The sequence below is a fragment of the Elephantulus edwardii genome, unplaced genomic scaffold (genome assembly GCF_000299155.1).
Source record: "Elephantulus edwardii isolate Elephantulus edwardi_28Jun2011 unplaced genomic scaffold, EleEdw1.0 scaffold00266, whole genome shotgun sequence".
Classification (NCBI taxonomy): domain Eukaryota; kingdom Metazoa; phylum Chordata; class Mammalia; order Macroscelidea; family Macroscelididae; genus Elephantulus; species Elephantulus edwardii.
This window is the reverse complement of record NW_006400016.1, coordinates 1,385,899-1,398,137: the sequence shown is the minus strand read 5'-3', so window position 1 is coordinate 1,398,137 and position 12,239 is coordinate 1,385,899. Positions and strand designations below refer to the sequence as shown.

The 12,239-nt window shown below is 41.7% G+C and overlaps 1 pseudogene; it reads left to right on the top strand.

Moving 5' to 3' along the window:
* The window catches only part of LOC102859527, a 65,557-nt pseudogene extending 61,048 nt beyond the window's left edge, over nt 1-4,509 (top strand).
* Nucleotides 4,510-12,239: the final 7,730 nt, after the last annotated feature.

Genomic DNA, 12,239 nt, shown 5'->3' with positions numbered 1-12,239 from the left:
CAAACAAGGTTGTGCCATCTGCATAACATAAGTTGTTGATGAGTCTTCCTCCAATCCCAATGCCACATTCCTCTTCTTAAAGACCAACTTCCTGGATGATCTGTGTATTGAAAAGACTTCTTTCCTGACTTTCAACCATGTAGTGTTTCCTTGCTGTGTTCTGACGACAGCTTCCTGGTCCGAGTATAGGTTTTACACAAGCACAATCAATTGTTCTGAGATTCCCATTCTCCTCAAGGTTAGCCCCAATTTGTTGTGATCCACACAATCAAAAGTCTTTGCATAGTCAATGAAACACAGAGATTTCTTTGGTACTCTTTCTTTCTACCAAGATCCATCTGACATTGGCAATAAAGTCTCTAGTACCATGACTTCTTCTAAACCCAGCTTGTATTTCTTTCTGGTAGTTCTCTGTCGATGTACTTGTTCCAGTCAAGTTTTGAATAATCTTCAGCAGGATTTTGCTTTCATGCGATACTAGTAAAAAATACTGTTTGGTAATTTCCACACTCTGTCAGGTCATCTTCTTTTTTTTTTTTTAAATGGAAATATAGATCTCTTCCAGTAAGTTGGGCAGGTAGATGTCCTCCAGATTTCTTGGCACAGCTTGATGAGCACGTCCAGGGCAGCATCTGTTTGTTGAAACATGTCAATTGGTATTCCCTCAATTTCTGGGGCTTTGTTTTTTGCCAAGTAGGCTGAATTTCCTCTTTCATCACCATTGCCTCTTGATCAGGTGTTGTTTTTTGAAATTCTTCTGTGTTGGGCAATTCTTTTTGGTACAGTGACTCTGTATACTCCTTCCATCTGCTTTTAATACTTCCTGAATTATTCAATATTCTATTCATAACATCCTTAAGTATTGCAATTCAAGGTTTGAATTTGTTCTTTCATTCCTTCAGCTTAAGTAATGCTGAGAAAGTACTACCCTTTTGATTTTTGGCCTCCAGTTCTTTGCATACTTCATTATAATACTTTGCTTGTCTTCCCATGCTGCCCTTTGAAATTTTCTATTCAGCTCCTTAACATCTTCATTTCTTCCCTTTGCTTTGGCTTTCACTGCTCAAGTGCAATATTCAGAGTCTCTTCTGACATTCATTTTGGTCTTTTCTTCTTCTGGCTTCTGTCTTCTTCTTCTGCAAATTTGAATTTGCGTTTAAGTAATTGGTAGGCTGTTCCACAATAAGCACCTGGCCTACCACTGCCGGCATTGAACTTCTCCAATGAGTCTTTCCACATATGCTTCATATAAAAGGTATATGTAGAGAGAGGTAAGGAGTGTGAGTGTGTAGCTCTCCTGGTATAGTTTGTATGGAATTGTGTTGCTAACCCAAAGGTTGCACTTTTCTGGCAATAAGAGAAAGATGGACACTCTTACAGCCCTGAAGACCTAGTAAAGGGTCAGCTATGGGTTGGTTACCGTGACAGCAATGAAGGTGAGCTTGTTGGGGGTTTTGGAGGTTTTTGTTTTATGTATCTGTACATGTATATACACGTTCTCCTGTTCATCCCATTGAGTTGGAACTAACTCATAGCTGAGCCTCCAGCAGATTTTTGGAAGGTTATAAATTGCATGGGAGGATATCGTTCATCTTTCCTTTTCAAACTTTCTGCCATTGAGTCCGTTTACAATGTTGTAAATCTTACTGGAAAGAGACTGTCCATCTTCCTTCCTCAAAACTGCTTGTGGGGTCAAACAGCAGAAGTGCTTGACCTCTGGGTTAGCAGAGCAACTCTCTACAGACTACACCACCAGAGCTTATGGGGATGGGGGCTGGAGCATATCAGGCTATTAGTGCAATTATATGTACATATAAACGCAATTATATTTGTATATAGTTGTTGTTGTTGTTGTTGTTGTTGTATACCATCTAGTCAGAACCAACCCATGACTGACTCTTAAAACTCAAGTGAGGGTCAATTATGGTTCAGTTCTGACTCTTTGGTGCAGAATAACTATATATTTCTTTAATTTTTTTTGTTTATATTTTTCATGAAAGTTTACAGAAAACTTGGATTTTCATTCATTCTTTGTTGCACATTTTCCTCCATACTCACCCCAGTTCACTTATCTCTTTAAAAAGATTCTTTCATTGTTTCACAGTTTCCTCCCTCCTCTCACCCCACCCCCAGTCCACTTTGCTATGCAGCTCTTATTCTGGACTGTTGTCATGCAAATAATACCTAATTATATATTTCCTTTAGAGATTTCTTTCCCTCATCTGTTTCAATGCAGTGTTCATTATTTATCCCCTCTTTTCTTAGTTTCCACCAACCCCCATGTCGGTCCTGTTTTATAACAGTGGCACTATGCAGTACTTGTCCTTTTGTGACTGAGATATTTCACTCAGCATAATGTCCTCCGGGGTCATCGATTTTGCATAATATTTTTAGTTCCTTGTTTTTCAGTGCTGCATAATATTCCATTGTTTGAATATATACCACAGCTTCTCTACCAATTCATTTGTTGATAGAACTATATGTATTTCAGATAGGATCCCATGATATAAGCAGGGTCATGATTTTTTTTTATTCCATATATCTATTATACCAAATTGCCAACACAAATAGAATGAAGCTCACCAAAATCACACGAAGGGAAAGCGTCAGTAGGACAGTGAACAAGCCTGATTTCCTGGTAATCTCCCCAAGAAACTTGTTAGTTCATGTTTCTCAGGGATGGCAACATTCAGGAGGTGAACTAGGTGGGATCCTTTGACATCTTGCCTGTCCTTCCCAATTCCTTCCATCTCCCTTTTTATTCTCCTCTCAGAATCCAATTTTTCTGCCTACCAATTTTGGATTCCTCCTTAGAGTCCACTCCACCTGATTTCCTTTCTAGGGCTCAGTAGGATAAAGACAGAGACCCATACGGAAGCTATTTTGATGGAAAACATTTTATTGGATCTTGTAAGTCAAAAGAGTGGTAATAGACTGGTGATGAGATCCCATGCTAGGCCCCTCTTCCAGTAGTACTGCGTCTTGGAACATGCCTTCATTGAGCATCAGGAATTGAACTCCTCAGTCCTTTCAACTGGAAGAAAAAAGGTTTTTATCAAATTGGGGACATGGGAACTACAGTCAGTCCTCCATAAGGAAGCCCAGGACAGAGTGAAGGTACCAATAGAAAGGAATGTCTGCCCAATCCATGCTCCCATTCTCTTGTAGACTATAATAGCTGAGATTTCCTTTAGCTTTGGTGAAAATACATTTTGTGCTTCTTTGAACCCTCCCCATTCTCCCTCTCACATCCTCCACCTCTAGCCAACTCTCTAACACACGTACCTTAGGGAAGGCATCCCAGTTGAGAAAAGGAAATTTCCTTCTGAGAGACTGAAAAAGAAAACAAGAATAAGAGTAACGTGCTATAGATTAGGTGAGCGTGGAGCAGTAACACTTTCTGGATGAGCTCCTCCTAGTGGTGATGGTGCCTTACTATCATAAAAGTGCACCCATGTCACCTAGTCAATTATGACTCATGAAAACCCCAGAAGATGCAATAGAACTGCCTCATGGGGTTTATAATACTTTACTCTTTACAGAAGCAGATTTCCATGTCTTTTTCCTGTGGAGTGGTCAGTGGTTCAAACTAACCTTATTATTACAATAAGAGCTCATAATACTCGAGATCTTCTGTGGCTTCTATGTACAAAGTGTGAACAAATCCTTTCTTCCTGTCTGCACAAGAACCGTTAGGAGTAGGTGCTGTCACTCTCACATCACAGATGAGGAAACTAGACTTAGAGAACTTGAGACCTTTGCATGATGTCACTTAGCAAATACGTTTCTGTCATGAGATGCAAGTTCTAGTTTCAGCATTGCCCTTGATTTCGCTTCAAATTTACTTAGGTTATAGAAACTAAGACCTAATTTCTTCATAGAGAGCAGAGAGATTTAAGTAAACTGTGGTCTGATGAGGGAGTTCTGGTAGCCTAGACCAGGGAGAGCTGCATTGCTAATCCAAAGACAGGACTTTCTGCCTATTTGAAGCCATCTCCTCCCATGTGATTTACAACCTTGGAAACCCATCAAAGGGTAAACTGTGTGTCAGTTCCGACTAGACAGCATTGATATGAGGGTTTTGTCCTGATTAAGTTCTTCTTCTTGGGTCTTGTCTTTGTGACTTTGCCTCCCAGGGCCGTGCTAGGGAACTGGAGCATAGACACAACAGCCACTAGAATAACATTTTTCAAATTGGTAGCACATAGTGCATATCTGAAAAGGGCTGTTACTCTCTCCTATTATCATTCATTGGTGTTGAATTTAATCCAACTCACAGTGAACCCATGTATGAAGAAGAGCACTGCTCCACGGGGTTTTCAAGGCTCCAGGCTTTCAAGACCATATCGTCAGGCCTGTCTTCCAGGCGCCTCTGGACGTGTTCAGCCCACCATCCTTTTAGCTCATAGTCAAGTGCTTAACCATTTCTAATTCTCAGGGATTCCTACTCACTTCTAGAGCTCAAGAGAGACCCAGCTAGAATGTTACCAAGATGATCAAGAACAATGAGGGCCTTACCTCCAAGATAGCATGCAAGTTCAGAATTTCATCTGGTTTAAAAGCCTGTGGAGTGGGGGAGACCAGGAGAGGATCAATTCCAGCATAGGACAGAGCCTAGGCCCTAACTCTTGGGGAAAGGTGGGGAAATGGCAGCTTTGCAAGCTCTCCACAAAAGCATTACTGCCTCTGTAACTGGAGCCGCAGTAGAGAATTGTACTTACAGCTTTCAACTTTTCCAGGTTCAGGAACGGGGTAATATAGGGCTAGGCAAAGAAACAGGGTGTTAAGAAAGTTGCTAAAGGGAACAAAGAGGCAGGGACAAACTTACAACCGGAGCATGAGGAGAGAGATTTTGTTTACCTCAGAATCTGCTGCATAATTATCAATGGTGGCTTCTTCCTGGAAAGCGAAGGGAAAGAACAGAGTCTAATGATCACATGTCAACAGACCCTTCTCCAAAATTCCTCTCTGACAGCTTGTGCCTTCAACCACAGGCCAGTCTCCAAGACTATAACCCTTCCTCCACCATGGGGATCCCAGTGAATCTACTCGGTTCCAATAGGTGTACAGGTAAGATGGAGACTCTGCAGAATGGCATATAGATAAGTAAACAACTCAAGCTTGCATTTTTTATAGGCAGTCTTGGAAAGGGTGGAGAAAAGAGGACTCCCAAGAAAAACCAGCTGGTAAGGCTCTACAGTTGACTTAATTCATCCTAAGAACAATTGGCTTGGGGTGTTCCTGAGACACCCACACTTAGCCCATATAGCTAGGTGGGGAAGATTAGCATGCTGGTGGGAACCAAGATGTTGAAGTGGCCTGTCTGCTATGGAGATTGGGTTGCTTTGTAATTTTACAGTCACCACAGTTGAGGTCACCATTTCTCAATTCTGTTCAGTATCTCTCCTGTATCTCAGTATATCCATCAGACTTTGTGATCAGCTTCCTTATCCCTTCCTGTCCACAGCAGAGGTCACATATGGGTGTCCTGTAGACTACATTCAATGTTAAGACCACATAATGAGTTTTTTTTTAATTTGAATTAAACATTTTTAATTAGGAAAAACTTCATCAGTAAGTCCAGATTTCTAGCTAGTCTTGAAGAAAATTGTTTAAAAAGCCAGGTTGGGTATATTTTCCCACCGAACAGCAATCATAGAGAGTAGTGATCTAATGCCTGCTTTTCTATTGAACAAGTGCAACCACACACACACACACACACACACACACTGCTCTGGATCATTAGCATCATTGGTTTGGAGCCCAAGTAGCTGAGTTGTAACACCTGCCCACCCTAGTTTAGACTTTGAAATTCACATTCTTTTTGAAATTGACATTCTTTTCTTTTACTTTGAGGTAAGATGAAGGGAAAGGAGGAGAGGGTTTCTCTATGCCTGGGGACCTGATCATAGGAATTCCTGCTATAGCTCAGCCTCTGGAGACAGTTGGGAACTTCAAGTCACCTGGAAACCATTCACAGGGATTCAAAGGGAGCAAAGATTAGGCTGAAACCACACAAACAATCTTCAGCCCCAGAATTCATTTACCTAGCCACCACTTCATCTCTCACCATCTCTCCCAGGGAAATAAGCATCTCTTTCCCTATCTCAGGAATGCTTTGTCCTTTTCTTCAGAATTCTAATTTTTCATTCACCTTCTGACCACATGCTAAAATGAGAGCCATTTACCCAGTAACACAAGAAATATAATGAGGGAGAGAGAAAGGAATAAAAGAGGCAGAAGGTGGGTGATATGCTCACCTCAGAACCACCCAGGGCGGCCCCCTGGGCAGAGTAGACAGCCAGGATAGAGAGCAGAGCCACAACGGGAAGAACTGGGATCTTCATGGTGTCAAGGTTGGGGTGCTCTGAGGCAGGGCCTCCCTGCTTGCCCTTTATATCCCAGGGAGACGGATGTGAGCAGAAATGGGGTCCCCACCCCACTGAGTCACCCCCCAGATCCTGTCACCCACCCCCAGGGCCCTGGGAGGGGGAGATGTGGGCTGCTCCCCACTTGGTTTGAATTTCTCAATTCGCATTCTGCCCCCAGGCCCTGGGAAGATTAGACTGATGAAGCTCCCTACGCAACTGGGGTTGGGATGGAGACAGGTTGGACCTGTCCCTGTGAGGAATTGGCAGTGACACCCAAGCGGCTCTCTCTTGCCCTTGTCTCTTTTCTTCACATCCCTGCCTCTTCCTCTCTTACAATTCAGGCTTCTTTTCAATCATTCCAAATTCAGTCTGAACTCCGCAGACTGCCATTGAAGGTCCTTCATGCTCTAACTTTAACCCATCTTTCTTTTTCTTCTTCTATCCCTCCTACACATACCTAGGGAGCCCTATTGCCAGTATCCAGAAGTTCAAAACCCCTGTGGCTCCTCTGAAAAGTGATGACTGATCTCATCCTATTATAATTTATCATCTCAATACTGATGGAGTATTGCTATGATTTAAACCCAACTCAACAGCGGTGAGTTTTGCGTTTTCACATATTAAGATATGCCAAGCTGAACTCTTTACCAAATACACCTCTCATTTCCTCTCATATCCATTTCTCAGAACCCTGAAAATTTTCTCATTTCTCTCAATCACCCTCCATCTCTCATCCTCACATTTCCTCAAATCCTTCCTTCCCTCTTTTGTCCCTCCACTTTCTTAGAGTCATCAGTCACATCGATTCATTTGCAATTCTCTGGCATTGTGCCTTGAGTAACTTAAGTCCTTCACTTAGTCTGCTTCTAGAATATTACGTTCCCTAATCATTGTTAAGTCTCCCTAGCACTATGCCGCACACCAAGTGCACGAGGAGTCAACATTTATTAGATTGAAAATATTAAAATTAGTATTCAAGCATCTCTTGCCATGGTGTACCTTTTCCTTCCTTGGGGCTATTTCCCTCTCATTATCTAGTTGCCTGTCTTTTCCTCTTGTGTCACCAGAAAGATGGTTGTCTTGGGCTGGAAAGAGAAGGAATGGAGAGAGATACAAAAACTGTGAAACCAGCTCTTGGAGACACCCAGTTGGAGGTCAGATTTAGGCTTCCTGAACTTTGAGTGACTGTTCTATTTCATTGAGTTTATTTCTCCTCCCCCCACCTGTTTGGAAGTTGAATTACCTCAAAGTGGCAAAATATCTTAATCAAGCAACTGTCTTCCCTATGAGGCTTAGGTGACCCAACTGGTTTCTGATGTAACATAACAGGGAGGTGCTGGGACATAGATGGTGCTGCTAGGACAAAGCAAGACCTTATCTAAGAATGAGCCTCTCTACCCTAACTTGATGCAATACACAGCAACTACAGGTCTAAGGTGGGAGAGCCCACCTCAGATGTCCATTCATGAACAATCCTCACAAACTCTAGAAGCTGGCACTTCAGTTCAAGCCTCACACTGTACTCCAATGCCAGACATCTTGTTCCCTCCCCTTAAGCCCCATAAGGCCCTGTGTTTTCACAGTGGCATCTTCACCTTAGCAGAGCTATGAGAAGAGACAATGCCTGAAGAACACTGCACAGGTGACTATGTGGCAGTGGGCATTATGAACAGTTCATGCAACTGAAGAGGATGAGTGAGGGACTGATTGAGGAGGGTGGAGTTCATCTCAAAAGGTTTTCTGGAGGACATAAGTTTTTCTGTGTAATGAATGCTTATTAATTGATTACCAGTGACTGAAGATGCACATTGATCATGTCAGCATAGGAAATGGAGGTAATAAAGAATCAGGAGAATTGACATTGTGTCACTCAAAACTCACTGCTGTCATGGAGGAGCTGGAGAACTTGACCCCAGACCCAAAAGGAGAAGCTGAGTCAGCGGAGGGTGGATTAGTGGATGTGATGTGGGAATGTAAGTGGGGGAACACAGAGGATGCTGAGCTCTATGAGCCCTTTACCAGTGCCCAGATGCAGAGCTGGGTGAATGAAGGCTACTTCCTGGATGGTGTTTATTGCCAGAAGCTGAATCTCCCAGATTGTCAGTTCTATAACTTCAGACACATTAATTTTGATCTCTACTCCTGAGCTGTTGAAGGTCCACTTTGGTAACACCTTCTTCCTGTCCTGAACTCTGTGGAGGAGGCCCCAGATGCCTCGGGTAATGAGGACTTTGGAGGGCACTTCTCAATCAACTTATCTTTCCTAATAAAAGCCTTTACTTGCAAAGAAATAAGGAGGGGGGGGAGCAGGAATTCATTATTGCTGAGTTAGCTCTGACTCAGAGAGGACCCTCCATTGAGTTTCCCATTCAGTTGTAATGGAAGGAGACGGCCCATCTTTTTCCCAAGGAACTGCTGGTGGATTTGATCCACTGGAGCATAAAACCTCTGGGTCAGCAGCACAAATCACTGCAGACTTTGCCACCAAAGACACACTTTGTTTTGAGTAACCCAGAGCTGCAAATGATCCAAGCACCATCTTCTATTTGGCTTTATGATTCTTGTTATTTTGTAACAAATGGCCTTCCAATGCTTTCCTTGCTTCTAAGCCGCTGGTAATGGCAGCTGTCTATTGAGGAGTTACTATGTTGTGCTGAGATCTCCACATGCACAATCTCATTGAAATATCTCAGTAGTTCTATGAGACAGGCAATATGTTGTTGTTGGATACCTGGAACTAGACTCCAACCCATTATGTCCCTGTGCCTCACAACAAAACAAAACTCTACCCAGTCCTGCACCATCTTCACAATTGCTGCTGTTGGAGTCTATTGTTACAGTTACTCTGTTAACCCATTTCATTGAGGATACGCCCCCTTTTTTTCCACTGACACTCTTTTTTCCAAGCATAATATCTTTCTCTAAGGGCTAGTCACATCTGATAACATGCTCAAATTACATGACATGATGGCTCACCATTCTTAGTTCCAAAGAACATTCTGGAATGCTTATTCCAAGCCAGATATATTTGTTCTTATTGCAGTGCATAGTATATGTCATACTCTTAGCCAATAAAAATAGATTGACTTGGGTCAGGTCAGACCTTAAAGTAATTTAGCTCTGCTTTTTAACACTTTAATGAAACCTTTTGCAGCAGATTTGCTCAAAGCAAATTTCTTGACTACTGCTTCCATAGGCATTTGTTGTGGATTCTGGTAAAATTAAATCATTGACAACTTTGATCCTTTTTTCCGTGTATTATTATACTGCTTATAGGTCCAGTTGTGAGAATTTTTGTTTCCTTTATGTATATTGAGGTTTACTTCATACTTCATCAATAAGTGCTTCAATCCTGCACTGTTTACAAGTGGATACCCAGGCAGACTAGCAAAGAGCGTTTTAAAAAAAATATCAATGCCTCAAGTTCTCTTCGCCTTCAGCAAGTAAGGTTATGTCATCTGCTTATCACAAGTTTTACAAGGATCTTCTTCCAATCCTGATGCCACATTCTTCTTCCTATCACTCGACTTCTTATACTAATTGCTTAGCATACAGGTTGAATAAGTATGGCGACACAATGTCTATCTTCCTGACTTTAAACCATGCAATACTCTTTTGTGTTTGGACAACTACCTCTTGGGCTATAGATTTCACATGAATCCAATAAATTCCTCAGGAATTTTCAATCTTCAGTTGTTCCCCATAATTTGAATCATTGAATTCACACAGTTTAATGCCCCTGCATAGTCAACAAAGTAGGCAAATATCCCTTAAATATTCTTTACTTTCAACCTATTCCATCTGACATCAGCAGTGACTTGCTAAAGATTCTGAATCCAGTTTTTGGCATTTCCTAGTTTATATACATTGTTGCAACTGTGTGTGAAAGGTTTTCAGCAAAATTTTACTTATGTATGATAGGGCTGTATCATTTTTACATATCTATTCAGTCTGTAGATGGGAAAGTCTGCTGTTAGGGACCTCTCTAAAGTACTCAAGAGCAACGGTGTCTCTCTGGAGACTAAGGTGCGCCTGATACAGGCCATAGTCTTTTGCAATCACTTGTTATGCATCAGAGAGTTGGACAATGACTAGGGAGGATAGAAGGAGAATTGACGCCTTTGAGCTGTGGTGCTGGAGAAGAGTATTGAATGTACCATGGACTGCCAAGAAAACAAACAGATTCATCCTGGAGAGGATTAAACCAAGCAACTCCTTGGAGGCAAGGATTCTGGGGCTTTTTCTGACATACTTTGGGCATGTTGCAAGGAGGGACAGGTCCTTGGAGAGGGACATCATGCTTGGGAGGGTGGAGAGACGGCGCAAGAGGGGAAGACCCTCTATGAGATGGATTGATTCAGTGACTGGGATAATCAGGATGGGTGTGTCAGAGGCAGTGCAATTGGCACAGGATAGAGCAGGGTTTAGGGCTGCTGTACATAGGGTCACTATGAGTCGCAAACGACTCGACGGCACATAACAACAACAACAACATTAAGTCTGTATGCTGAGCATATCATTAGAGAAGTTATACTTTAAGAGGAACAGTGTGGCATCAGGATTAGAGGAAGACTCATCAACAACCTGTATTATTCAGATAACACAACTTTGCTTGCTGAAAGCAAGGAGGACTTGAGATGCTTGCTGCAGATGATCAAAGACTGCTGTCTTTAATATTGATTACATGTCAAGATCAAGTAAACAAAAATTTTTAAAATCTTTTTTAAAAGAAAGCAAAAATACTCACAACTGGGCCAGTGGCCAACATCATGATAGATGGAAAGAAGACTGACAATGTCAACTATTTTATTTGCTTGAATTCACAAGCAATACTTTTGGTACCAGCTGTCAAGATCTCTGAATACATATAGCATTGGAAAAGTCTGCTGTCAGGAGCTTCTATAAAGTCCTGAAGAGTAATGATGTCAGTCTAAAGACTAAGGTGTGCCTGATTAAAGCCATCTAGTCTTTCTAATCATCTGCTATGTATCTAAAGGCTGGGCGGTGAACAAGGATGACAGGAGAAGAATTTATGCCTTTGAATGATGGTGTTGGAAAAGAGTGATAAATATTCTATAGACTGCCCGAAGGACAAATATGTGTTGGAGAAAGTGAAAACCGTAGTGGACCTTGGAGGCAAGGATGGTGAAGCTCGATCTCACACACTTTGCACATTTTGAGGAGTGGCTAATCATTAGAAAGGGACATTATGCTTGGAAAGGTGGAAAGGATCAGTGAAAGAGAGAAAGACCCTCAATGAAATGGGTTGATACACTGACTGTACCAATGGGCTCAACTACGCCAAAGATGATGAAAATGGCACAGGACAGGAGAGAGTTTAGATTTGTTCCTAGGTCACTATGAGTCACACTCAACTCAATATCATTTAACAACAACATTATATTAATGTGATTATTCAATAATCTTTGTATTCTTTTTTATTACTTTCCTTTGGAATAGACACAAATACAGATTTCTTATAGTCAGTCGGCTGACTGTCCTACAAATGTCTTGATGTAGATGAATGAGCCCATTCAGCATTGCAACCATTTGTTAAAAAGATCTCAGTTGGTGTCTCAGAAACTGCCAGCGTGTTGGAGGGACAGGTAAGCAGAACTGAAGAAATGGAGTACAGGATCAGCCAAATAGAAGATAGAGTTCTCCACCACAAAAAGATAAAGGTAAATAACCCAATAGAAAAATGGGCACAGGATATGAACAGGCACTTTACTGAAGACAATATTCAGATGGTTAACAAGCACATAAAGGAATTTTCAAAATCCCTAGCTCTAAGAGAGATGCAAATTAAAACAACTATGAGATATCATCTCACCCCAGTAAGAATAGCAAAATTTAACAGAACAGCAA